General features: G+C 56.8%; 1 protein-coding gene and 1 long non-coding RNA gene across 8 annotated transcripts in view; both read right to left on the bottom strand.

Annotated features, from left to right (window-relative positions):
- The window catches only part of LOC124970108 (uncharacterized), a 37,615-nt gene extending 19,592 nt beyond the window's left edge, over positions 1–18,023 (bottom strand). The window contains exon 1 of the long non-coding RNA XR_007106078.1: positions 17,893–18,023. This is a non-coding gene — a long non-coding RNA (uncharacterized LOC124970108). The remainder of the gene's footprint in view (positions 1–17,892) is intronic.
- The window catches only part of Caln1 (calneuron 1), a 396,206-nt gene that overhangs the window by 110,377 nt on the left and 258,068 nt on the right, over positions 1–27,761 (bottom strand). The gene's annotated exons all lie outside the window — the stretch shown is intronic.

Below are 27,761 nucleotides of genomic sequence, written 5' to 3'. Positions count from 1 at the left end.
TAGGGTTCAGCTACGAGGTGTCCCCCGAGGGCACACGTGTGAGCCTGTGCAAGAGGGTTCGCGGTGAGCGACTGGGTCACAGGAGCCTCGACCTCAGCAGTGCGTTCATCCTGGGGGCGTCATGGGGAGGGGCCTGCGAGCAGGGGGCTGGGGCTGGAGGCGGGTGGCTGGGGCGTGCCCGTGGGGTCTGTATTTTGTCCTTGTGGAGCCCTCTGCTCTCTGCTTCCCATGTTTTCCTCCTCCACACCCTTCCACCATGATGTCCTGCCTCACCTCCAGTCCAGAGCTATGGAGTGGGCCATCTATGGACGGAGACTTCTGAAACCATGAGCCCCAGATAAACTTTTCCTCCTTAAAACTGTTCTTGTCAAGTCTTTTGGTCACAGCGCAGAAAAAAAAAATCTGATTGAAAGAAATATTTACATCAGTAACTTCTAAACATTAAGTCAGGACCAGTAGTTTAGAATGGAAATGAGGAGAACTCAAAACCAACACATGTTTATTGAGCACACCTACTATGTGCTAAGAACCAAACTAGAGAGTTCATGCACATCATCTCCTTGGATCACCCAGCAGACACAAGAGCAGGGTGGATTATCACCTCCTGCAGAGGTGCAGGAACGGAGGGCCTGAGAAGTCACACTGTCTGCCCAACTTCAGCCCAATTAAAAAGCAGTGGCTATAGGTCTCAGGTCCACAAATGGATCCCACGGAGGACACCCGAAGGCCTCCGGATATCTGGCCCTGGATGTGCTTAGACTTTCATATCCTTCAAAACCTGCAGCCCAAGGGTGCCCAGGCCCAAAGCTTAAAGCTGACGTTCTCCCTGCTCTGAACATCCTGGGGTGTTGGGTGTTGGGGTGTTTGTGTTTGGTTGCTTGGAGAGAAGAAACCATACAGCTGACTGGAAGGCTGTTTTGCCCCAAAGACTTCAGGTTATCACGTGCATGGTCTGATCCATTTTTTGTTTTAGTTTATACCTGAAAAAGAATGATTTTACCTTCTCTTCTATTTTCTCCTGCTAGGAGAGAGTCCAACCTCTTCCACGCACACAGAGGAATGGCTGTAAAGTGTGATGATTTGACCAAATGGCGTGTCCACTTCTCCTGAGTATTCTGCCACGAGTGATAAATAATACCAGGCCGAGCCGCTGGAGTTGACCAGGAAGGTGTGTGGGAGGGCGGTCGCCTTCCAACGTAGGGAACGAGCAGATTTTAATGAGCTGCTTTCTGTGGATTACCACTCGGCTTCTGACTTGGCGCCTCACCTGCACGTGTGCTTGGCAGAGATGGATGGGTGTTTCGGCTTCCCTGATTTGATTCCTGTGCAGCAATCATGCATTGGCAGCCTCAGCCGCAACCAGGAGCAGCCGATCTGCAGACCTGTTTGCACTGCGCCATCTCCTCTGATCTTCTGTGTGTTCCCAGATTCCGTGACTCCCAGTCATCACATGGCAGCCAGGGGACAGAGGAACAGGACCACTGTCCGGAGCCCCAGGAGTTGTCCGACAAGCCAGGAGGGGCTTCTGCAACCCCGGCATCCCTAGCCGGATAAGCAGGGGCCGACACATTCTAGTTGGTCTCTGAGCACCTGACAGGAGAAGGTGCGCAACAGAACTCACAAACGCTGCCTCGCGCCACCTAACAGGTGCTTTTCCTGAAAACGGAATCCGGCTTCCAGGGCTCCCTGCTTTTGTTGTTGACGCCATAGAAATAACGGATACGCCAGTGGACCCAGGGCTGTGAGCCAGGATCCATGTCACCCACTGCACGGTTACAGCAGAAATAACCTGTCTCCTGCTTGCTGAAGACGTGGGCTTTGGAAACCAGAGATGCATTTACAAACTACACATTCTCATTAAGGATTTTGGCAAAGTTAAAATTTATGATAATTTCATGCAACAAGGGCCCAAGTCTTCATCTTCATTATCGCTGAAAAAAAAAAAAAAAAAAAAAACCTACCCGCCTGGGCAAACAAATAGGGTAAATAGAATTACACAGCTATGTTTAAGTAACTCGGGAAAAAAGAAAACTGCAAGGGACGTTGGCAGCTTAATTGAGGGTATAAAAGGATGCTAATTACCCATGTGTCTCGGAGCTTCCATTTAAAAACACTTTGTAAAAGTCGCAGTTAGTTCCAATTACCTGACATGCATGAGAATGTGGGGAGTCATGTGACCAGACCCCACTTCTTGAAAATGCCTGAATAATGAGACATTCTGAAGGAGTCCAGGCGAGCCTTGCTCACGTGGTCTGCATTGATGCGGTTCGACGAAACACACAGCAAACCCAGAGAGAGCGCTGATGGAGGTGGATCAGGCTGTGGCCAGCCTTGGGGTTCAGATAGTCACTTGGGTCTCGCCCTCCTGGGGAAGGAGCACACGGCCAGGTCCTCCCCGGCCCCCACAGTCCTGGGAGCCTCTGTTCTGAGGCTGTGTTACCTGATCCTCTGTCCCCAGCGGTTCTAGGGGAACGGTGGATGGTCTGATCTCGCGGCTCCGCGTGACCTGGCTGAGCCTGAGAACAGGTGGGCAAGTGTGGACCAGGCCTGGGGGCCAGCCCATCAGCAGGGCCAGCAGCGAGCTGTAAACGGAGCCGCAGATGTTCCTCCTCCCGGCCCCACTGTTGGCTGGAAGGCGTGTGCTGGCACTCCGGGAGCAAAGATGGCCCCCACCTGGTGGGCAGCTCTGCTCAGGTTGGGCACCTGCTGCCCTGGACTGAAGGGATTCTGCTTGGGTCAGGACTGGGCGGGAGGCCTCGGGGCTCCCTGGAGCAGCCCAGCAGGTGGGTGGGAGGCTCCTGACCTAGGCTGCTCTTGCTCTCATTAACCTTCTGTCTGGGAGCAGAGGGTCCCGCAGCGGGGCTTCTTGTGGCTGCCAGTGCCCACCCAGCCAGCTGTGGCCTCCGCCGAATCCAACCAGCCTGGCTGGATCTCCCCTCATCAGAAAGGAAGGCGCTGTGCACAGATGCTCACCTCCAGGCGAACCTGCTGGCAGCATGCTGCCCAGAGGGAGGGTCTTGGACAGGGCACCCTCGGAGGACGCCACCACTTCCTGCCTGCACCTTCTCGGCCACCAACGTGACCCTGGCTGTTCTGGTGGTGGCATCTCTGCCGCAGACACTAAGAAGAATGAAGTTTAAATCCAACACCAGGATCAGCGTGAGCGTCCCGCTCTCCTCCGCCACCCCATCAGTCTTCCAGTCGGGATCCACACCCGTCTCCCACGTGCTTCTGCTGCACCCATGTGCTCTGGAAGGTTCCGGGCCGGGCCCTCTGCCGTGCTGGCCCTGACCCTCTGGCTCCGTGGCCCTCTCTGTGGCATCAGCACTGTGAAGGTCCCCCTGTGAGCTCCCAGGTACTCTAATCACAGACCTCGGCTCCGTGGGGACGGTTTCCAGCGCAGCACAGCTGACTCGGGGTCCTCAGCATGAACGGTGCTTTTCTCCTGGTAACGGGCCTGGCTCAGCCTCTGACTGGACGATGATCTCAGTGAAGCACCGCTGAGCTTCACAGGGTGAGCCGTTAGGGATGCGAGCGTAAACAACGTCGCTGCCACCGCATCTTGGTGACAACTGAGCAATGTCCCTGAGCAGGGCTGGCTGAGGAACAGCAAGAAGGCCCCTCTGGGCTGGACGTGGCCTCCCAGGCAGCCCTTCCTCAGGTCAAGGGAGTCAGGAGGAGGGTCTGGGCCACACTTTTGCAGGGCTGAGCTCTGCAGTTCTCCAGAGCCAACGCCTCACCGGATGCAGAGGCAGCAGAGGATGCTGACCTCAGAGAAAGGCTGCCTCCACAGCCTCCTCGAGGAGGTTCTGAGCAGAGGAAGAGGACCTGTGGGGAGGCCGAGGCAGAGAGGGCCTCCCGGAAAGGGCAGGAGGCCAGGACTGGCTGGACCCTCGGCCCCTTTGAAAGCATGTGACAGGATGAGGTCGGCCTGGCGGTGGGTCCTGGCCTCTTCCACCAGACTCCACAGTCAGACGGTGGCTCGTGCTTTCAGCCTGTCCCACAGGCGATGGGACACATATGCTGCCACAGTGCTTGCAAAGAGCAAAGGAGAACAAAGCCACCGCCCCCTGCCTGCCAGCCAGCTCCTGGAGCAGACGCTGATGAACACCTGTGCGAGCTGCTGTCGGGGAAACGGCTCCGCCCTCGGAAGCCCCTCTCCCGAGCGGAAGCTTGCTCTCCAGCAGGACGGTGGTGGGAACTCGAGTCACTAAGACACATCCTCGAAAAGCAGCTGCGGCCCGAGGTCAGCCCCCTCCTCATCTTCCAGGATGTTGACTCGGGAGCCAGGGATGCGGACGCTCAGAGACTCTGGAGGATACGGATAGAGGAACAGTGCTGGCCCCGTACGGAGGATGGAGGGAGCACCCGCTGTGGCCGTGGGAGGTGGTGTCCTCCTGGGACCTGCTCTTGACGGGGTCTTGCCTGGTGGGCAGAGACCCGAAGCCCACGGCAGCTCATTCCCAGAGCCACGGACAACACTGAAGCTCCACGCGGCCCCGTGCCCATCATTACGCTCTACCTACCACTCACAGGAGGGAACGGCAGGAAGGATTAATCGAGCAGCTCCCTGCTGGGAGACAAGTCCGCAGGGTCTCTCAGGGTGTGCCTGCCTTGGAGACCAGGCCTGCTGCCTTTGTTGAGACTTCTTCTCAAGGATGAAGGTAGAGAGCACGGCCGTTGCAGACAGAGTCTCCCTCCAGAGCACAGCGCACGTTTGCTTACTGCCCAGCATGGTAAAGACGACATTCTCTCCAGGACAGAAGTCAGCAGTTCCTTAGCTCAGTGTCCTCTCCTGTAATGCTCTGCAGGTGACGTCAGGTCACCTGTAGGAATCGGGGCTCAGGGAACCAGCTAAAATCATGGTAGCTGGCTACTGCTATGGCCCGAGCAATGACAGTCTCCTCTCTACTCCAAGGCCTCTTGTCTTCTGCCTGCAGGCTCACGGCTTACCTGCAAGCGGTGTAAAATCTCAGGCATGTCCTCGATCTCAACCCCACTTTAAAGCACGGCATTATGCTCACTCAGGAGCCTCCAAACGCAGGAAGTGATTCTGATCCTCACAGAACTCAGAATCCAGCAGGGTGCACCCCAGGAGGGCGTGCCTCGAACCCCAACCCACCAGTGCAGCATAAACACGGAAGGTAAAAACAGCCGGGCAGAGAACAAGCCAGTCACATCTACAGGCAAGAGCAGAACCCAAATACAAGGCAGAAAACTGCCCGAAACCAGACCTGCTGGTTTTGGGGACAGTAGGAGCCGGGGAGGCAGGAGCTGCCCGCCAGGCTGTGAGGTCTGAAATCACGCCCGGGAGGGAGGCCTGGCGAGGCTCCGAGCCTGGACCCGGGCATGGAAAAGGCCACACAGTTCTCTCCACCCCGCAGGTGACACAGCGCTAGCCACAGGGAGGCCACAGGAAGCAGATGAAGCTCACAACAGGACCTGGCCAGGCCATCCGGCCATCTCTCTGGTATTGCCAGGGTCACCAACGTTCTGGATAATCAAGAGCATGAGGGAGGTTGGTGGTGGCCACAGACACACTGAATAATTCTGAACCACACAGAAGGACATTAAAACAACTCCATTTAACAGGAATGTAATTTATAGTTTGCAACCCCAGAAAGAAAAAAGGGTGTAGGGGGTAGTGAATCTATTCAGTAGACGGGAGAAGCCGTCCGATACATGTCCCAGTGTCTGAAACCCCCCACAGGGGAAGCCGGTTGCACTCATCTATTCTAAGACAGAGGCTGTTTGGTCGGATGTCTTAAAATCCAGCCATCAGCTGCTTATGAAGACAAATCCAAGCAAAATATACAGAAACATAGAGAATAAACAGAATAGAACTGTTAAAGAGAAAAACATTAATAAAAATGATCTAAAAAATGGTGGAGATGAGAAACCAAACCCAAAGATCTAAAAAACAGATTAATCTCTAGCTAACCTAAGAAAAAGTCTATAAGTTATTAAGTATAAAAAAAATCAATCAAATGAGCAGTTCCTTGGGCTGCCTTGCTAGAAAAGTGAATTTCGGCAAAACCCTGCAGGAGGGCGAGGTGTCCGGGAAGAGGTGGGTTTCAACACAGGCTGCGGAGGACAGAGCGAGAGAGGGACAGGATGTGAACCCACTGGGATTCTTTTGACCCTGTGAATGAGAAGGCCAAGGAAATCACAGGAACCCAGCCCAGGAGAGTTAGAGGCTTGGTCAAGGTCAGAGGGTGTGATCAGCTGTGGGGGGCTCTCCTCCAGGACCCCTTCACCCAGAAAACACATGGTAATTCAAAGGGAGACTCAGGGAGAGCTCCCTGGGAGTCGCAATGCAAACCAGCAGAAATCCCATGGAGGGTGTGTTGATCTGCTTCGTGTCACAATAACCACATACCTGAGGCAAGCCACTGAGGAAGAAAACAGGGTTCACTTTACAGTTTTGGAGGCAGAGGCCCCTGTTGGTTTGGCCTCTGTGAGGGTCACAGCAGTTGGCATCAGGGAGGGAGCATGGGGAGAAGGTAGGAGAGGGAGAGATCTGTCCCCAAACAGGAAGCCAGGGAGAGAGAGAGCTCCGTCCCCTAACAGGAAGCCAGGGAGAGAGAGAGAGATCTGTCCCCTAACAGGAAGCCAGGGAGAGGGAGATCAGTCCCCAAACAGGAAGCCAGGGAGAGAGAGAGAGAGAGATCTATCCCCTAACAGGAAGTCAGGGAGAGGGAGAGATCAGTCCCCTAACAGGAAGTCAGGGAGAGGGAGATCAGTCCCCTAACAGGAAGTCAGGGAGAGGGAGAGATCTGTCCTCTAACAGGAAGCCAGGGAGAGGGAGATCAGTCCCCAAACAGGAAGCCAGGGAGAGAGAGAGAGAGAGAGAGATCTATCCCCTAACAGGAAGTCAGGGAGAGGGAGAGATCAGTCCCCTAACAGGAAGCCAGGGAGAGGGAGATCAGTCCCCTAACAGGAAGCCAGGGAGAGAGAGAGAGAGAGATCTATCCCCTAACAGGAAGTCAGGGAGAGGGAGAGATCAGTCCCCTAACAGGAAGCCAGGGAGAGGGAGATCAGTCCCCTAACAGGAAGCCAGGGAGAGAGAGAGAGAGAGAGAGAGAGAGAGATCTATCCCCTAACAGGAAGTCAGGGAGAGGGAGAGATCAGTCCCCTAACAGGAAGTCAGGGAGAGGGAGATCAGTCCCCTAACAGGAAGTCAGGGAGAGGGAGAGATCTGTCCCCTAACAGGAAGCCAGGGAGAGGGAGATCAGTCCCCAGACAGGAAGTCAGGGAGAGGGAGGGATCTGTCCCCTAATAGGAAGCCAGGTTGGGGGGGGCTCATTCCTTTAGGACAACTCTCCGGAGAGCCCTGACCCAGGGGTCCCAGGGAAATCACCTTGATCCTATGGAGGACAGGGCCTCAGGACCAACCCCCTGGGCCCCACCTCTTAAAGGACCACCACCTCCCCACATGGCCAAAGCATGAACCAACTTTCCACCATATGAATCCTTGGGGACAGACTCAACCCATTTCCAGCCCACAGCACTGGGGTTAATCTGCTCCCTGCATCTGGGACATCATTGGGACAATGCTGACTGGCCCCAGCATCCAGGGACGCTGGCCAAGCCAGTGCTGGGTATCAGCCACAGGACTGCACACCCTTGCCCTCTGCTGTTCTGCTCATTCGGTCACACCCTGGTCCTCCACGGGGGACATGCGGAGGGTCTCTCTCTCCCAGGGACACCACAAGTTGGCTTGAGTCTAGGCAGACTGCAGCTAGAACATTCTCTCTACCTTTGCTCCTGCCCAGGACACTGAGTCACCTCGGAGAACAGTAAGTCAAAACAAATCAATACGAGGCAGGCGCACCACCAGAGTGCAAGCGAGTCCTGCGGGTCGGCGGCAGGAGACAGGGCCGCCTCTCCACCTCACCAACAAGAGAGCTGCGTGCCTCAAAACCCACGTGACTCCACTTGAACCCCAGCTCTGGGTGGAGATGAAGCCACCAGGAATGTGGGAACGTGGAGCTCGGAAGGTACAGTGAGATGGTGGTGGAAACAGCTCCTCAGAACCAGTCAGCCGTCCTCACGGGGCCGAAAGGAGCGCGTCCCACCACGCGCGGCCCCACGTCCAGCAGAGCCTGGAGAAGTGGCAGGCAGCACCGGTCACCACACCAAGGCTCCGAGACAGGACAGGGGACCAGTGACGCCAGGAGAGACTCAGGAAGGAAAGTGTGCGGGAGGCCTCGGAGGCCAGAGGTAGACCGCCCACCGGCGGATGGAAAGGGGACCCTGGAGAGCGGGACCCCTCCACCCAGGTGAAGGCCCCGGCTCCAGCTTGCTCTGCGTCTGACTGCCTGACCGCAAGCCCCGGGCGTCCTGGCTGCCCCTCATCAGCCGCCCCCAGGAGCTGTTGGACCCAAGCAGGCCTCTGTTCTGAGGAATGAGTCCAGGACGGGCACAAGGACACGCTGACCCACCCCGTCGGGGGAGTGAGGGACTGAACTTGGGAGTCAGGGGAAGGGAGCCCAGGGGCTCTACGGAGAGGACCGGCTCCTCACCCAGCTGCCTGTAGTCCCCGTCTTGGGGCCCTCCATGAGGGAGCCTCCCCGCTGGCTTCTGCTGACCTGCTCTGAGTTCCCACCTCTGCCCTCCATCCTCAGGGCGGGAGGCAAGAGCCTCCAGCACTCACCCCCCATGTCGCTATTCCTGGGTGCCACCGATTCTTATTTTCTACTGAGAAAACATCCAAAGAAATAGAGAAAGACTAGTAGATATGAATATGTAGCTCATGAATAGACACTGTTTTTTAACAATCGTGCCTATTCCCAGTAGGTGGACTTCTCTGGTCATGATCCTCAGCAGCAGTGTGGCCACATCTACATCGCACTCCAGTGCCTCTGGAGGGAACCCCAGGCGCATGGAGGATGGGGGCCAGGACCACGCAACACCCGCCACCTTGTGCAAGGGACTCGCGTGTCCTGGGTTTGGTGTCCTCACGGGATCCTGAGTCGTGCCCCACGGAGAGTGAGTCACCCAGACGTGACACACCGGTGTCCACAGATCTTAAAATGTCCTCGGGGAACCAAAGGTGGCCAGCTGCGGTCTGGCGCCACCCAAGTCCGTGTCTGAGACAGACCTGGGTCCAGACGCGCACAGCGTGGGACCCGCTAGAGGGAAGGGGATCTGGCGGGGGCTGCGGGCCACGTGGGCGGCTGCCACCTTGTGAAGCCGCAACCTCATCGCGGTCCGAGGGGCACACACCGGCAGGACAGCAGAACACGGCGACCCGTGATCAGCAAAGGTCGGCCCTGCTAGGATGGGAAGAGAGGCCGGCCTGTGAGGCGGATCTGAAAGCCAGGGCCTCCCAGCCGCCACGCACAAGGAAGGCAGCATCACGCAGGTCCCGTTCAAGGCGGGGTGCTGCGCGGCACACGCCCCTCATGGTCGCTGGGTGCTCTTCTGTAATGAGTAAAGTAAGCAGCTCGTAAGAGCCCGTGGCACTGCCAACCAGGCGGAGTGACATTCCGGCTGGACAGGTGTCGCAGGGGCAGCGGAAGGGCAGGGAGTGCTCTCTGGCTCCGCGGTCAGCTGTGCTTACTCAGCGTCCTGGGAGCACAGGAGGCCGCTGGGTTCAGGACAGTGGCCGTGAGCCGTTGCACGAGCCGTTGCACAAGCCTGGACCGGGAACCAAGGACAGGGCAGCCTGGGTGGGTGGGTGTCTGCCTCCTCCTGAGCCAGGACAGGAGCAGCCAGGGGCACGGGGAGCGGCCCAGGCGTGCTGAGGCCCTGGAGGTGTGCAGGTGGGAGGCCGGGGCGTGGCCGGGGCGTGGCCGGGGTGTGGCCGGGGCGTGGCCGGGGCGTGGCCGGGCCCAGCAGGCACCTGGAGATCGTGGGTGCTCCTGAGGGGTTGCTGGGGGCTGGACGAAGGGCGGGTGCAGAGGGTTCGGACCTGGACTCTGCTGAGGGAGGCGTGGAGTCTCAGGGGTTCCCGCAGAGGCCGGCTTGGGGGCTCACCCCGCAGCCTGGAGCCTGAGGGCAGAGACGCCTCTCCTCCCAGAGGGTGGCTTGTCTCTCCCACTGCCTCCCAGGACACAGGTCCCTCCACCTCCTCAGTGCTGGGCCTCTGGAGCTCGGAGGGGAGAAGGTGACTGTCCAGCAAGACGGAGGGAACGACGGGCCCAGGCTGCGGCCCACAGTCACAGGGTCAGAGCCCAGGGAGGCTGGCGGGGCGACACGGCGCGGGGAGGGCGGCCCTGCCAGGTGACGGCCGCCCTTCTCATCACCCTGGGCGTCATTGCCACGGAGACGCCAGCAGCCTTGCCACAGGTCAGGAAGCCGTCCACGGCTCCCGCGGTCCACCGGCCCCTGGGGCAGGCGTCCCACAGTCCCCAGCTCAGAATCGAGGGCGAGCAGCACAGAGCGGGAGCAGACCTGGCAGCCAGAGGCAACGGGGGCTCCGGAGCCTGGACTGACCCAGGAGCGGGGAGGGTCTGCAGGGGGAGGCGCAGAGCAGCCCCCGGCCCCCGGCCCTGCACCCTGTGCCCGCAGACCCAGGGCGAGACCCAAGCCCTTCCCTCCATCTTGCCCTACGGAGTCGCCTCTGCTCTGAGCTACAGATGCCCAGCACTGAGGAGGTGGAGGGTGGACGCTGTGGTGTCTCTATCCTTGGAGGCAATGAAAGAGGGGAGCGGCCATCGGGGAAGAGCAGACCCTCTGCTCCATGATCCCTCGAGGCTGTACCTCCCTGGAACCTAAGCCCATGGCCGTGAGAGGGGCTCAGACACGGCCTCTGGTCTGGGCAGGACAGCAGCTCTGGCTACTGTGTAGCATGTTGGGAACAGGAGGGCGAGAGGTGGACACAGTCTGCCAGTGTGCCCGGCCCCTCCTGCAACACCCAGTCCCTGTTCACAACGACCTTCCCCATCAGAGCTGAAGAATCGAGGCTCAGAGAGGCACAGTAAGGGTTTAGAGTCACAGCAAAAAAAAGAGGTGGTGCTAGGAGCGAGACCATTTCCCCTGAAAGCCCTGCGTTTTTCCAGCACTCCACACAGCTCCCTGGGAATTTCCAAGGATCCTGGGAATGAGGGCTGGGTTGCAGTCGCACTAGATCCCCTGCTTAATCTCCCAGAACACACACTAACATTTTTTTTTTTTTTTTTAAAGGATAGTACCATCTGTAATTGAAGAGAGGAGAAAACTACAGCCCGAAACCTGGGAAGAATTTCCATTAATGGCCACGTCCCTGGGGTGAGATGGTTGAAGCCACCAAGTGTAACTTCTAAACCACAGGAAGGAAAACACAGCCGCAGAGAAACCATGCTGAGGGCCAGGCTTCGTGCTTTGTGGAATCCCAGGGTGCTGGGAGTAAGAGAGAAAAGTCACTCAGTACTTTGGAAATGATGACGAATAGAGTGGGAAGTGAACATCACCCTGCGTAGAGGAGAAAGAACCCTGATAAGTACGGATCGCAGGCCACAGGGACACTTGAGAACACTTGGTTTAGTGTCTTCAGAACATCCAGGGGACCTGTCCACTGTGCAGCTGTAGGAGGAGAAGCCACAGCAGAGAAGGAGGGATTGAAATGGGACAGAGGAGGGTGTCAGGAAACCCAGAGTCAAGAGCCAAGGTACAATCACAGTGATCTACTCAGCTCTGTCACCTCTGCCACCAAAGACCTGACAGAAAGGTCAGAGGAGACGTGTGTTTGGGGCTCACGGTTTCAGAGGTTCAATCCGCAGACGGCCGTCCCCATGGCTCTGCCCCAAGGGAGGCAGGACATCATGGCGGAAGGAAGCGGAGGAGGAGGGCAGCTCAGGACGGGGCACCAGGAGGCAGAGAGCCCCGCTCACCAGGGACACAACACAGACCCCAAGGCACCGCCCAGGGACCACGTCCTGCAGCCCCACCCACCTGCCCGCAGTGGCCAGCAGCCAACCATACCCGGGAAGGCGCTCTGGTCAGGTCGCGGCTCCCCAGCCCTATCATCTGACCCCAAATGTTCCTGCACCGCCTCCCACAGGAGCTCTGGGGACCCCTTGCGTCTAGACCCTCACGCACACGGAGGTCTCGAGAGTCGGGCACACGCTCGACCAGCAAGGGCTCGTGCAGAGGATCTGCACTTGAATCATTCAGAGTTGGTGTGGAAAAGGACTGAAATGGGGGCGGATTTGACAAGTGTGGAGGAAGAGCCAGCGCACAGCCTGGGAATGGAGCAAGGAAGGAGCAAGGGCAGAAAGCGGCCATTCCAGGAGGAAAACGGAACACGGCTCGGGGCGAGCGAAGGGCTGCCGCTGCCCCTCGGGGGCACGGGCTTCGTCCAGGATGCCCACTGCTGCCCAGGAGCCGGCTCTCAGCAGACCAGAAAATCCCGAGTGCCGGGCACGCTCCAGGAACAAGCCAGCTGCAGGACACGGAACCCAGCTGCCCTCAAGCCTGTCCCCACCAAGTAGAGGAAACAAGGACGTGCACCTGAGGGCACTCCAGGGCCACAGTGGCTCTCTGCTTCCCTCAGAGGGAGTGGTCGGCGGGCCGTGGTGATCCCGCTGGCTGCATCCCCTCCTTCTGTCCTGTCCACTACAGAGCTGGTCTGACGGCTCCGTGGCGGAGCCAGGGGCCAGGTTCCCCCTTCCCGTCTCCTACATCCCTTGCAGCCAGGGGTGGGCCCGTGGCTCTGCTCTGGTCAGGGAGGTGTCCGGGAGAAGCTGCAGGGAAGAGCAGCAGCGACGGAAAGGCTTCGCGCTCCCCACCGGCTCCACAGAGCTCGGGGCCACCCTGCCGCAGCCCTGGTGCAGCGAGCAGGATGGAGAGGCCCAGGGGGACCCGGCACCGTGTCACCTAGCCCCTGCCCGAGCGCCTGCCTGCTCGTGAGGTCAGTTCCACAGCTCGACTAGGGCAGCCGCTGGTCAGTTGTCCTCTGTGTGTTCCTGAAAGCAGAGAGGACGGAAACACTGTCCCCAGCAGTGTCCTTGGGGGTGGGCTCCAGGAGGCCCAGGAGGCCCAGCCAGGGCACCAGAAGGGAGCGGGCCCTGTACGTGAGCTGCGTCGGACGGCGCCCCACACGGCAGCGTAAACGTATGTAGGGAGCCGCTACACCGTATCGTTCCGGGGCAGAGAAGAGGATCTGCACATACGTGGTACAGATCCGCCGATTTTGCTGTTGACTGACACCAGGAATCAGAGCCGGGGCTTCAGAGGGCCAACTGCACTCGTAGGAAGAGCAGAGGGGAGCCTGTCATGCCGCTTCAGCACTTGGAGAAACGCATTCCAAACAGAATGAAGCAAGGATCCAAAAGGAAGGCTTTAATTAAACCAAAGTGCCTTATGAATATCTAAAAGATGAATTAAGATGAAGCATTCCTACTGTGGAGAACGTGGGAGCCGCCATATGAGCCAGCTGCCCCGCTCTGGTCACACTTCCAAAGGAAATGAAGTGGGCGTACCTGCTGTGGCATTACTCACACTCGCTGGGATGAGGAATGTGGCCAACAGACACAAGAGAGTAGTATTCAGCCATGAAGAAGAACGGAGTCCTGTCTTTGGTAGCACAGTGGATGGAACCGGAGGGACATCATGTTAAGTGACATAAACCAGACATAGAAAGACAAGTTCACACTCTTTTTCACATGTGGAAGCTAAAAAAAATTTACCTGAAAGCAGAGCAGTGCTTACTAAGGAATGGGGAGGGTGCAGGCAGCGGGTGGGGAGGCGGGTGGAAAGGGAGGCTGGCTGTGATCAGTGCGTGCTCTGCGCACATATCCCACAGAGCCCCACGAGGATGCACAATCAATATGGTCATCAAAAATGAAAAAGGACATTGGGTCACAAGACATCGAAGTTAAAATTCTCTGACCCAAGAACTCTATACTCAACCACACTACAATTTCATCAGCAAAGTTAACGATCATATTTTTAAATCTGCAAATAATAGCAAAATACCTGAGGGCAGGTTCTTTGTAAAGAAAAAAAGGTTCACTTAGGTCACCATTGTAGAGGGTAGAAGTTCAAGTCCAAGTGTCCTCTCCGGGTGACCTCTGGTGAAGGCACCTTTAGTTGCTCTCAAACCTGCTGGAGGATCAGACAGGGAACCGGCCACGGGCATAAGGGGAGAGGGCAGAGAGGTTTGGGGACAGGCCTGCACCTTCCTGACAAGGATGGCCTGACTCCGCAAGGCCAGCGTGCACCCCTCATGAGGGTCGGGCCCTCGGTGACGTCACCACCTGCCAACACGCTCAGGTTCTGAAAGGCCCTGCCATCTCCGGCCTCAGCGCGCTGCTGGCGTCACGGCACTGGGGGAAGCTTCCAGCACCCGGGGCCTTGACGGACAGCTCCGAACCCCAGCACAGGAGTAAGGAAGCCCGATCCCCCTGGGAGAAAGCAGAGTCCCAGTCGACCGGGAGACGGAGTGTGAAGAGGGTGTAAAAATGGCTCAGGGATGCGGGGACTGAGCTGGTGTGAGAGGGAACGCGACACCAAAGACCAGAACCACCCGGACACTGGGTGGTCACAAAGGGGCCGCGGGCCCAGGACAAGACGGCGTGGGCCGCCTGCTCCTCCCTCCAGCACCCCGTGAGCTTGCAGTGACAAAGCCACCCGGAGAAGCCTCGAGGGAAGGAGCCGAGCAGGTCTGAGGCCCAGCACCGGGGACGGCACAGCGCAGGGTGTCTGCCACCCGCCGCCCAGCAGGACAGTCAGCGTCCAGCATCCCCCAGAACCCTGCAACAGGAGGCTCACCGTCCCCCAGTGGAAGGGGCGCCTCGGGTAGCGCCAGGCCTGGCCCGTGACAGACGGGACTTCGGTGCCCCCTACTCGGCGGCAAGGACAGCTCAGCTCTCTTCCTGCTGGCAGGCCGGAGTGCCCCCCACAAGTGAAAGTCAGGCCCAGGAAGATGGACAGCCACCTGAGCGAGCAGCGCGACCTGGGCAGCTCGGTTCCGCTGGCGGAAAGGCTCCCCAGAGACCACGGGGTTCCCCGGAGCCTGGCGGGCGCTTGGAGCCTCGCGACAGAAGAACACCAGTTGGAGTCTCTCTGTCCAGGCTCGGGGGGATGCCTGCACCCTGGCCTAAGGAGCCCCTTCCTGTCCCTTCCAGCAGCACCAGGAGGGACGGGCGGGGCCCCAGGGCACCAGGTAAACGGGGCTGACTCCACTGTCACCTCAACGCTCTGCGATGACACCACCATGGGAACCTCGGCCGGGACCGCCTGCTGGGCTGAGCAGGGCCACCGTCCACCAGGGCCAACACCGGAGCAGGACTAGCTCAGCCAGCACCACCCGGTGCTCAGGCCGCGGTCACCCAGCAGAACATCAAGGAAGTCACCGGAAAACGCTTCCACGGCCGGTCACAACCCCCCCTGAGCCGAATGAAACGAGGAACGTCTCCACAAACAGAAAGGAGTCCTGCCCCAGAACCGAGTGGAAGTCACAGGACGGACGGGCGCCATGGCAGGAATCAGGAACGTGCCGGAGGGACGGCAGCGATGACAGAGGCCACTCTCGGCCCCCGGGATGACGGATCAGCACCAACAGCACTCACTCCACGCGCGGGAAACAAAGGAAAACAGGCAGCAAGACGGGGTTCCTCGGGGCCCGGGACACACCCACCACCACCCGCTGTGATCCCAGGAGAAGAAACGAGGCGCACGGCCGCTCGGGAGGCTGAGGCAGGAGGATGATGACTTCAAGTCCAGCCTCAGCGACTCAGCAAGCCCTAAGCAACTCAGCGAGACCCTGTCTCAGAACAAACATGAGAGGGCTGGGGTGTGGCCCAGTGGTGGAGCACCCCTGGGTTCCGTCCTGGCACCGAGATGAATAATAAATAAGGTGTACAGAAGGCGTCTTCAAAGACACAATGGCTAAAAAGTTCCAAATGTGTTGAGAAACACAAACCTACAGATTCCAGAAGCTGAGCCAACCCTCAAACAGGAAAAATCCAAACGAACCCATCCTCAGACACATCATAATTAAACTTCTGAAAACTAAAAACTCAGAGGAATTCGGGAACGCAGCCAGAGAGCCGTGACGCCTTCCTCGCCCTGGAAAGGAATCCAAATGGCAACGGATGCCTCACTTAAAAATGGCAGAGGCCAGAAGGAGTGCCAACACGTGCGGGTTCTGCAGGATACGGGAACCGTCTGCGGGCTTTACGCCTGGCGAGATCATCCCCGAGGAACGAGGGGAGAGCGAGACGCCCTCGGGAGGCAAGCGGACGGCAGTTGTCACCATCAGACCCACCGCGGGGGACGGGCTGGAGGAGGCGCGGCAGGCAGCGAGCAGGACACTCCGGCCGGGGAGGGAGGGAGCAGGTGGACGTGCAGGGTGGACGTGCAGGGCGGCCACCAGACTTGCTGCTCCCAGGGTCTATGAATCGCCAGCACGCGGTCGAGGCAGAGGTGGCGGCCCACCTGGCGCTGTGTAGGGTAGGGACTGCCCCGGCCAGCTTCTGCGGCCATTTCAGGTCATTTGTGAAGAACAGAGGGCATTTGCCTCCTGCAATTCTGTGGCTGTGGGTCCAAGAGCGCTGCGCTGGACCGGGGCGGAAGCCTGCTGGCTGGGCGGCACCCTCGGTCGCCACCACTCAGCAAGGATGCCCGCCCGAGGGGCCGGGAAAAAGCGGCCAAACCCGCCCTCCACCATTAGCCTGCTCCTGCCACGGCCCACCCACTCCACCGCCACCACCTGGTGTCTCCCGAGGCCCCTCCAGTCCTGGTGCAATGCCACCAAGTGTCACGGGAGTGTTGGAGGGACGGGCAAACCCAGCGGGGCGGCAGGAGGACCGGCAGGAGGTGCCCTCGTCTCGTCACCCTCCAGCTGGGGACCTGTGCTGCAGTCACGGAGCCGCCACTCCCGAAACCACCCAGAGAGACCTGCACGCCCCAAAAGTCAAGGGGCACCCACAAGGAAGCCAGAGGACAGGAGCAGGACCAAGGGCCACGCTGAACACCACGTAAAACAGCAGACTTCCCAGGAACCGACCCAGACCCAGGACCCACGACTGCAGGGATTGGCAGAGGGCACCAGAGCATGATCCAGTCACATGCTGCTGAGAACTCACTTCAAACTCAGCCATCATAGGACGGAAGGCGACATGCCCTTTATTTTACTTCTTTATTTTTATGAGGCACTGAGCATCGGACCCAGTGCCTCACGCGTGTTAGACAAGTGCTCTACCACTGAGCCACAACCCAGCCCACATTTTTTTTTTTGGTACCAGGATTGAACCCAGGGATGCTTACCCACTCACCCACATCCCCAGCCCTTTTTATGTTTTATTTTGAGGCAGGGTCTCACTGAGTTTGCTTAGGGCCTCGCTCAGGCTGAGGCTGGCTTCAAACTCTCAATCCTCCTGCCTCAGCCTCCTGAGCAGCTGGGATTACAGTTGTGCACCACCACCCCCAGCCCAGATATCAGCTTTAAGCAGCAGCAGTGGCTATATTAAAAACCAATAAAATACACTTTACAATCCAGAAAACCACTAGAAGCAAAGAGAGAGATCATGCAATAATAAAAAGATCTATCCACCAGAAAGACCAGTTGTGATTTTCAGTGTGAACACACCAAAAAATAGCCTCAAAATATGTGAAACCAAAAAGGACAGAGTTAGCAGGGAAACAGATGAACTTCTGATTATGGTTGAGGACTCTAACGCCCCTCCCTCCCAGCAAAGGCCAGAACTACCAGAGAAAGTCAGCAAGGGAGGGGACCTAAGAAGCGCAGCCAGCAGGATCTGTGACACACAGCACCCCGCCCAACCGCCACGGAATAGGCACGTTTTAAATGCCCGAGGGACACTCACCCAGACAGGTCACACTAGAAAACAAGGCACAGAGCTATAATCTGAAATCACGGAGTGTCTTCTCTGACTCTAACGGAATCACTAAAAAGCATAACAGAAAGCCACCAAGAAACCACTCCCTGCAAGGAGACCTCACCTGCACTTCGAAGTCCAGGGTTCACAGGAAAAAGCTCACAGCGAGCAGAGAACTGAATCAGAGTGAAAACCCAGCACCTGTCGGTAACCCAAGGTTCTACCCTGCAAAACAAGAGGGAGAGGAGAATGGGAAATGCCAAAGCTCCAAGCAGGCAGAGGAAGGAAAGAACAGAAATGACGGACGGGTGGAGGACAGGTGGGAAAGAAATCAGTGAAGGAAAACCCGGCTCCGTGGAAAAAGGAGACCAGCCGAACTCCAGCAGAGCAACGGCAGACGGAGAGACAGGTCGCCAAGCCAGGGGGGAGCAGGGCCGTCGCGTAGACCACGGCCACCCAGAGGGTAGCCAGGCAGCCTACACTCCAAGTCCAACGACTCAGGAGGACCTATTCCTGGGGGCATTAAGACGAATCCCTGGGAGGGGCTGTAGACCCTCGCACAGACGAAATGCACCGTCTGAATACTCCTGTGATCACTAAAGAAAATACGTGAATGATTTAAGAGCTCCTAAAACCCAAAGAACACCTCCAGGCCCAGGCAGCGCACTGAGGAATTCTCCACCGACAGAGGAATTAACACCTGCTTTATGTAGTTTCTCCCACGCACGATTTTATACACACTCGCCCGTAAAATAGAAGAAATAGGAATATCTCCTAATTCATTTTATGAGACCTGATAACAGAATCAGACAGATAATACAAAAAAAGAAAAGAAAAAGAAATTACAGACCCCATCTCTCATGAATTTAGATGTAAGAATCCTCACAAGATACCTGCAAAGTGAACCCGTCAGTAAACAGAAAGAATCAGACACCGTGACCAAGCCGTGCTCACTGCAGGATGCAGAGTTGGTTCAGGGTCAGCACCAGGCAGTGAGGGGCTGGGGACGCAGTTCAGGTGGGATGCTCCCACAGCAAGTCCCAGCCTGGGCTTGATCCCCAGCCCTGCACAGTAAAGTCGAAAACACACCCAAAACCGTCAGTCCATGCATGCAAGCCACAGTATCCACAAATTCAAGACAAAACTCATACGATCCTATCAACTGACTCAGAAAAAGTATTTGACAAAATCCAACACCCATTAACGATTAAAAAAAAAATCAACGTTCAGAAAAATTAAGGAGAGGGGAATTGACTGAACAGGGTGAAGAGCAACGGCCCGTTTGCTGCAGGGAGACCCCAGAGGGAGACCCACAGAAACACAGGACAAGAACCTGGCTCAGCCTCCCACCTCATCAAAAATTAACAAGGCCCGTCGTGGATTTCAACATCAACTGCAAAACCACACAAGTGTTAGAAAAGAAGAAAAGGGGAAGATCTGTGGGATCTAGGCCCCAAAACTCAAAAATACAACCCATAATAAAAAAATGTAATAAACTGACCCCAGTCAAAATTTAAAACCCGCTGTACCAAAACCCGCGTGAAGAAGAGGAAAAGGAGGCCACACCCGGGTGTGTGTGAGACATACACCCAGCCCGAGCGTGCAATACCCCAACCAGCAGAACCCAGCAAACCTCAGGCACACGATGATGGGGGGAGTAGGCCCTCCCCAAACTGCCCCCTCCACCAGCTCATCGATGCACATTTTTGAAGTGACAAAGTTTGAGAAATGGAAGGCAGAAACGAGGTGACGGCAGCAGGGTTGGGGGAGGGGGTCTGTGCAAGGCCAGGTGCAGAACCTGGGGCCACGGTGATGGAGGACCCAGCGTCCCAACTGTGTTGATGGATACACAAGCCCACGCAGGGGACAAAATGCACAGAGGGAAACGCGCGCGTGCGCACACACACACACACACGGTAAGTCACGCCCGTCAGGGGACATGGGAAGGGGACAGGTGGTGTGCATCACTGTCAAGCTCCTGCCCATCGCTGGGTGCCGTGGCGCACACCCCTGCTCCTGGCCATTCCGAGGCTGAGGCCGGAGGCCGGCGAGCTCCAGGCCAGCCTGGACAACTCAGCGAGACCCCACCTCAAAATAAAGTAGGAAGTGGGGCTGGGCATGCAGATCAGTGGCACAGCCGGCGTCTGCGAGGCCTGGGGTTTGACATCCAGCACCCGAAACCAAACAAGACAAAATCCCCGTTACACGTCGAGTACCCCTAACCTCAAAATCCCAAGTCCAAAGCTCCAACATCTGAAATTCTTGAGCTGTGACACAAGGCCCCAAGCAGAAAATTCAGTGAGGGGCTGCCGTCAAACACAGGTGCATGGTGAACAGGGCCGGAACTCCCCTCGGCCCAGAGGGAGGTGTGCCTTCCGTGAAGCTGAGCTCTGTGGGCAGAGCTGCTCCTGCCCAGGGCTTCTCAGTATGTGTTGGCAAATAGGCTAAAATAGTCAAAATCCAAAACACGTTTGGCCCCAAGCCTTTCAGAGAAGGGACACCTAATCCGAACTCAGGTTCTGCAAAAGGCAAGCAAGAGGGGGAAGTGGGTGGTGGGGACGGGGCTCTTTCCGGACTGTTTCTTATGACTGCAGGTGAATCTGCAGCCCCTTCAGTGAATTTATGAAAACAAAACGGAATATGTGACAGACATTGGGAAGGGGACAGAGAAAGTAAATAAAAGCTAAAATTCCTTTTAGAAAGTTGAAGAAGCCATTTATTCCTGACTTCAATATTAAGACAAATATAATTTCAAATGCACATTTCATAAAGGTGAAGACAATCAGTAGCAAAATGGTCTATAACAAGATAGAGCTCTCTTGCTAATAAGTTTAAAGGATAAGCATATGAAACAATCAATACAGCAGAAAACAGAAAGCAAAGGAAATGGCTTTAAACCAGGAACACTAACATGGCCCAGGAAGTGCGCATAAGCCGTTATAAACCGATCAGCAACAGATCAGAGGGCTAATTCCCTCGGAGTGGCTTATAAAATGGATCTTACACGATGATTCTTATACGGAGAGGGAGACCTAAAAAGTAGAGTCTTTAAAGGAAGGGTGGACAAGGACACGCTGGAGGAGACGGCGGCAGAGCTGGAACACCTCGTGCTCGGGGCGTGCGGGTCTGCGGGATGCCATGACAGAACACCCTAGGCTGGGCGGCTTATCAACAGCAGAAACTCACGCCTTACCACCTGGAGGCCGTGAGGTCCATGACTAGGGGCCAGCCCCTGCCGAGGCCAGCAAGGTCTGCCTCCTGGAGGATGTTCCTTCTGGCTCTGCTGTCACGGGGCAGAAGGGCCCTCCATACCTCACTTCTCCACAAGAGCACCGAGTCCACTCGGGAGGGCTCCTCCCCAGGACCTGCCCGCCTCCCAGAGGCCCTGCCTCCTTCCATTTATGAACCGCACACGAGCACTCAGACCAAAGCCAGGGGCAGAGCAGATGCCCCTCCCCAGAGAGGTCTGCCTGTCACCACTGTGTAGTTCCCAGGGTGACCACCCTCCATCGCCTTATCCCACTTTATGAACTCACAGAACTCGGCACGATCTGAAATCATCTTATTTACCATCCATTAACTTGAGGCCTCTCTCCTACCCTCACTCCAGAACGCAAATCCACGTGAGCCAGGTACCCATCACCTGGCCAAGATGGTCCCACTCTCCATCCAACCTGAGACTCGGGTAGCGTCTGCAGAAGGGGTCAGTCAATCAGAGGCTGGGTGACAATGTCCGACACACACAGACGCACACATGAAGAGGAACAGCCGAGGTGGATTCCACACCGTCCACCTGGGACAGCATGAGCAGACGTGGCCTCAGGAAGGACGTACGGTTCTGACAGACTCTCTCTGGGAGCGCGCAGGTCAACTACCCTGCTTCCTGTCATCTGTGCAGGCAGTCGGTCAATCCCAGTATGGTTTTGCTGAAACTCGATGGGACAGGGACAGCAGGAAGAGAGTACCGGCCAGCGTCCTGGGATCATGGCACAAAGTGGGAACTCAGTAGAAGATGAGTTAGTAAAGACATCCAGCAGGGGTCTCCTGGGTAGCTCAAGAAAGAAAAGAGAGTAAGCGCACATCGCAGGCCCTGGGGCGCGTGACGTCAGCCATCACCAAAACCTCAGCATGGGGGAAGCTGCGCAGAGAGGACAGCTTACACCTGAATTCCTCAGCAAATAATCACCAGAGGACGAGAAATGAAGAGAAGACCAGAGGTAAAAACATGAGAACAGAAAACAGGAAGGAAGAACTATTCATTCAATAGGAGAGTATAGTGTCTCCAAAATATTACTAAAATGGACAACCATCTGGCTCGCCCGACGAATAGAAATGAGAAAAACCATATTGCCACTGAGAGGAGCTGCAATTAAAAGACAATATTGCCAAGCAATTTTCTAGCCAAGTTATGTGCAAGTAAATGTTAATAAAGAAGTGATTTTGAGGGACTGGTAACCTCCTTAGGTAATCTAAAATTCTCAAAACAGATCGAGCAACAATTAACTTTTAATGTTTATCAAATAATTACCTCAACAAACAAGCATACAACCTCTCTACTGAGAGGTTGGCCCACTCAAATTCGAAGTCTTAAGTACATTCTACGCTGTATGGAGATCACTGCTGCTGACAGATGACAGAGTTAGTAAATTAACTTTATCATGCTAGGACAACTATGTTTCCAGACCTAGCGATGACACAGTTTCTGTCAACCATAGACTCCTTTTACTTATAAATATGGATAAAAGAATCAAAACTAATAGTAAATCAAACTTTAAAATTGCATTATAAATTCAAATTACATTAAGAAAATGACCTGCCATGACAGCAAAGATTAGTCTGAGGAACATAAGTTATTTAATATTAGGAAATTCATTAACTACCACATCATAACAGTGTGTCAAAGCAGGAACAACCATGTAATCCCAGTATCACAGATTCAAAGGACACTCGACAGATATTCGTGACTTTTAAAATCTATGGGGAAGAGGTGACGTCCTGAAATATCATCATCAGCCTTGGAGGCTTTTGGAACCAGTCAGTTCCAAGTCAGCACAAACAGATACGTTGCTCCAAAATTGCTGCAATGTGCAAAGTCTCGCAGATAGAGAATCTAAGAAGATGAGTGGGAAACTCTCGCACTGCTGTTCTGTTCCCCAAAATCCACACACTGAGATCCCAAGCACCAGCGTGATGGTGTTTGGAGCTGGGAGCCTTCCGGAGGAAGTTGGTCACAGCTGGAGCCACAGGAATGACAAGAGGGACCCCAGACTCCCCTCTGGCCCTTGCGAGGCTCCAGGAGCAGCTGGCTGTGACCCCAGGAGGCCCTCGCCAGGTCCAGCATCCAGAACCCTGAGGAACAACCCGCTTTTGTTTATGTGCCGTCCAGGGCTGGGGGTTGTTATAGCAGTTGAACAGACAAGTCCCTGCCAATGAGAGAATTCAGTAGTAGCCAGATAAAAGGAAGATTTAAAATCTGCTCTCAGCTGGACTGGCAGAAAGGAGAAGGGAATATATCTTGAAAAATCAAATTCCTATTCACAATAGCAAAAGCAGAAAACCTGGACATGCGTCGCCCCTAAGGACAGTGCAGGCCACAGCCGGGCACCGGGCTGAGAGAGGGCAGGGACGTGGCTGTGGTCACCCCCGCTTCTCCCCAGCTGGACCTGGGAACCTCAGAACTGTCCTGTGTCATCAACAGCCCCAGAGCCGTGGCCGAAGGTGCGCCAGGAGCATCGCCTGAAGCGTGGGAGGCCCCAATGGCCTCAGAAGCCGGCCGTGGGTGGCTTCTGGCTCCAGGTATGGGAGGATGCAATGGCTGCCCAGAGGTGCCCCAGCCGCCAGGCCAGCCCTGGCTCCTGCTGCTTCCTCCAGACTTCCTGCTGAGGGCAGGACGCGCCCTGACAGGACAGCTCCTTCCCTCTGTCCTCCCCACTTGGACCTCCCGGAGCGCAGTCACGTCTGCACTACTCCCTACACCCTGGACACCCGAGCACACGCAGATTGGGTGACAGAAGAGAGCTTCAGTAGCCCCCGGGAAGCTAGCGCGAGGCTCCAGCTCCCTCGGGGCTGCACGTGCCCAGCACAGGCCGGGCCCTGGGTTCGCGCCCCCGCACCACAAAGATGAAGAATCGAATAAATTTATAAAAGGAGAATTAAGCCAGGACCCTCCTGCCAGTGCGGCTGGCGATTTTTTCATCTTTCTGCCTGAGGCTACTGGTTAGCTCCGCCCAGCCATGGGTTTTGAATTTCCTTCAAAGAGATTTTCAGAATTACCTTTGCCTTAGTTTTTATCGTGAGGTCAGTTCAGACATCTTCCTCCAGTGTGGGTTTTCAGCATGTTACCTGGACACAGGGAAGGGCACGGTGTCCTGCCGCAGGGCCACGGACCCCACAGTGTCCCCAAGAGAAGGCGCCACGGGGCTGCGAGGGGGCAGCCCCAAGCAGGAGCTTCCTCTTAGAGCTGCTGGCTGCACTTGACCTTGACTCAGCTTTCACACCTCCTATGGACTTTGTGCCTGTTTAGGTAGCAAGGGGGCGGGTTTTAGAGACCCTTTGGGTTCCAATCACTTTTACATTTTACCTCGAAAACAGGTGCTTTGTTGTGCGATTGTGTTACTTTGCGATTGTGTTGACCTTGTGGAACGAGAGCAGAACCCACCACACAGCCTATCTGCACAGCTTTGGGAAAATCCAGAGCAGCGTAAAGAAAGGACGGCGTTCCCCTGGATTCCAGTCAGGGACAGGCACCATCCAGTCCACCCAGCGTTCTCTCTCTGCGGACACAAACAGGTGCACAGTGGGTGAACAGCGTGGGCGTGGAGTGAGCACAAGGGAGGGACACAGGCCAGGAGGGCTGCTGCCAGGCCCCTAGCCCCGGCTCTGGCGGGGCCACGTGACGTGTTGCGTGGCTCCTGTTCAGGGTGTGCCAGGGCCACAGGCAGCCTCGTCCTGGTCAGTGTGTAGCCAAGGTCAGAGGCACCGGGATTCGGGGTGCGGACCGAGGTCATGGCCTCTGCCCGAGAGGTGCGCCACGGTGGGACCAGTTGGTGGGTCCTTGCTGTGGACTGTGTGAACAGGGCTGAGTGGAACTGGGGCTCAGGCTGAGGCTGGGGGCTGCCGCCTCTGCCTGCCGGGACCCTGACTCTGCTTCCTGGGTCTGAGGCCTGCACAACACACCGCCAGGCCATTAGGCTGTGAGTCCAGCCTCTGTTTCGGCCTCTTCCACGGACGAGAACATGAAGATGTTATTTTTAACAACTGTAGGAGATTCTGCCTCTGGAGCTGTGTTCTTCTGTACCTCTCAGATTCCTGGACATAGACTGTTTTTAATCGTAGGGTTTAAACGTGGAAAAGATGTGTCTGAGTGTCACCGCGTAGGATTTAGAAACGTTGAACAAGTTTTAAGTGAACAGCTTACGTTTTATTTATGATTCTTCCACTGCGTTCATGCTCAGGAAGCCGTTTCTGGTAAAAAGAATTCCTTAGGTCCGTGGAACTTAGCAGAGTCTATGGGAGCAAGCGAAGGAAAACAAAACACGATTCGTGAATCAGGACCTGAAACCTCTGGCCGATGAGGCCACGCTGACAGAGGAACAGAGTGAGGCCCAGAGAGCGAGGCAGGGGCGAGTGCCTGGTCGCCCAGCCAGTCAGCAGGTCACGGCTTGATCAGTCGACTGGCCACGGGGCCTCCTGCAACCTCCCAAGCTCAGCTGGCGTGGTGGGTGGGTGGGCTGAGGCCCAGTGCAGGGCCAGTTCTGATCCCCAGCCTCCAGGGTTGTAATGAGCCCTTCTGCTTAGAAATCAACTACTTGCTGACACAACATTTCCTTATGTCAAGAAAAAAGAGCAGTTTAGAACCCCAGTGTTCATGACTAAGACTCAGTTGCACTTATGACATGGATAAGGAAACCCAGTTACCAAGCCCAGAGGGAAACCACGAGTCACAGCAGCGAAGCTGGCCTGCTGCCCTGCCCAGATTTCAGGCTCCTACAGACTGTGACTCAGTGGTTCTCAAACTGGCGTGAGCTGCAGAGCCACCCAGAGGCCGTGGAGGCCGCGACTACCAGGGTTTCTGACGCAGCGGGTCTGGGCGGGGCCTGGACGGGCACGGTCGCTGGTCCGGGCACCACACCTGGAGGCCACTGCTGGCTTGGTAGCCTCCCCTTCTCCACTGCCCTCTTGGTACGATGACTCAGGGTCGGGGAGTCACAGAGGCCTGTGACGGGCGTCACTGCTGCAGGCTGTGCAGGTCCCTGAGGCGAGTCTGGGGAGGGCAGTGGTTAGGGCCACAGCCCTGCAGAGCACAGACTGAGAAAGTGTGGGGAGCCAGCCCGGGGGCCAGATGTGACGCACAGAGACCCGCCCCTTGGCTGAAGAGGCTGCCTGGCGATTTCGAGGTCTGGGCCTCGGGTGCCCAGCTCTTCACATGAAGGCCTGGGATTTGCTTCCTCCTCGAGTTCTGGCCCCGTGAGCCGCAGGGCACGGGCCATCCCGGCTCCACAGAGGAAGGAATCGCAGCCACCGTGGTAGACACCGGCTCGCTGGCCACTCCCTTCCCTTCCCTGCCGTTTCTGCCCATGGTGGAAGTGCCCCATGCCCACTGTTGGTATTCTAGAAAATACAGAGAGCAGACGGCCCTCCTCCCACCAGGGTCAGGCCAACAGCTTTTCCTACCGGTTTCTGACAGCATCACGGATTCGGGTCCTGCACCGGCAGCGCTGGGCTCTCCCTCGAGTGTCCTGAACACGGGACATGAGGCACTGTGAACTGCCTGTGCCTCCAGAAGGCCAAGACATGGCCTTGGCCACGGCAGCAGAGAGCACACCAGACGACCCAGGCAGAGGACTGGCCCTGGGCGGGGAGGCTAGATTAGGCCAAAACAGACAAGAAGGCCAGGGAGGCAGGAGGCACTGGTGATGGGGAGGAGGCCCAGCCTGGGGAGACTCCTGGGGAGCAGGTACTGGCCATGCCTGGGTCATCTCCCACGAGGAGGGCACTGAAGCCTGAGGGAGGGTGGTCATGGCCAGAGCAAGCGGGTGGGGCCGGCAGCCCGATCGGGATCCATGTCACATGAGCAGGGTTCAGTGTCTCCATGGGACACTGTGAGAGGGAAAAGTCCCTGACCACGGCTGGCCGCATTCCGGCTTCCCTGCTCTATGAGTGTGACAGAGCCTTCCCTAAACACGCTGAGCACCCAGTCACCTGGCCGTCCCATCCCCACACGCATTCCCACCCCCAGGGCAGTCCAGGGCACAGATTAACTGCTGACAACATGTGACTGGGTTTCATTTCTCCAAACAGAAATCCTCCACCAGCAAAGCTTGAAGACCGCGGTCGATCCAAGCACCATGGAGGAGGAGCAGGCGCCCCGGCCATGCTCCCCAGGTGTCCCCACGCCGGGCCAAGGTGCGGCCTGCTCCTCAGGGCACCCACAGCCAAGGCACACCCGCGGGACAGGCACTGGCTCAGTCCCCTCCTCGGGGGAACAGGCGTTTAGGCAGCGCGGGGCCCTGGAGGGGCAGAGCTGCTCGGTCTCCCAGGAGGCTCTTCTCGCGTGGCCTCTGTTCTCCCTCCGCAAACTTTGCAGAGCTCGGCTGCGCGGCTGTCGGGGCCATGAGGACAGCGCCCGAGCACCATTGTTAGCTGTCACGTTGGCCTGCAGAACCGAGCACGGCCCAGCGCCCTCCTGCACGCAGCCCTTCCTCCCTCCCCTCCACCACGGCCACACCGCGTCCCAGCTTCAAACACGCCCACGCGCCCTCTTCCAGAAGGTGACTGGCAGCAACAGCAGACACCGAACCTGCCGAAAGAACAGTATGAACTCGGTAAAATCTCAGGTTATCCTTCACTGCGCGGAGGGTCTCGAACTGGGTGCCGGAACTCGGCGAGCCTCACCCAGAGGGCCGCACGCCCGAGACCGGCTGCTGGGTCGTGGCTCTGCGGCCCTCTTCCCTGGAAAGCAGACTGTATTTGTAGCCAGATTCATTCCACCCT

The sequence above is a fragment of the Sciurus carolinensis genome, chromosome 18 (genome assembly GCF_902686445.1).
Source record: "Sciurus carolinensis chromosome 18, mSciCar1.2, whole genome shotgun sequence".
NCBI lineage: Eukaryota > Metazoa > Chordata > Mammalia > Rodentia > Sciuridae > Sciurus > Sciurus carolinensis.
This window is presented reverse-complemented; position numbering and strand designations above follow the sequence as displayed.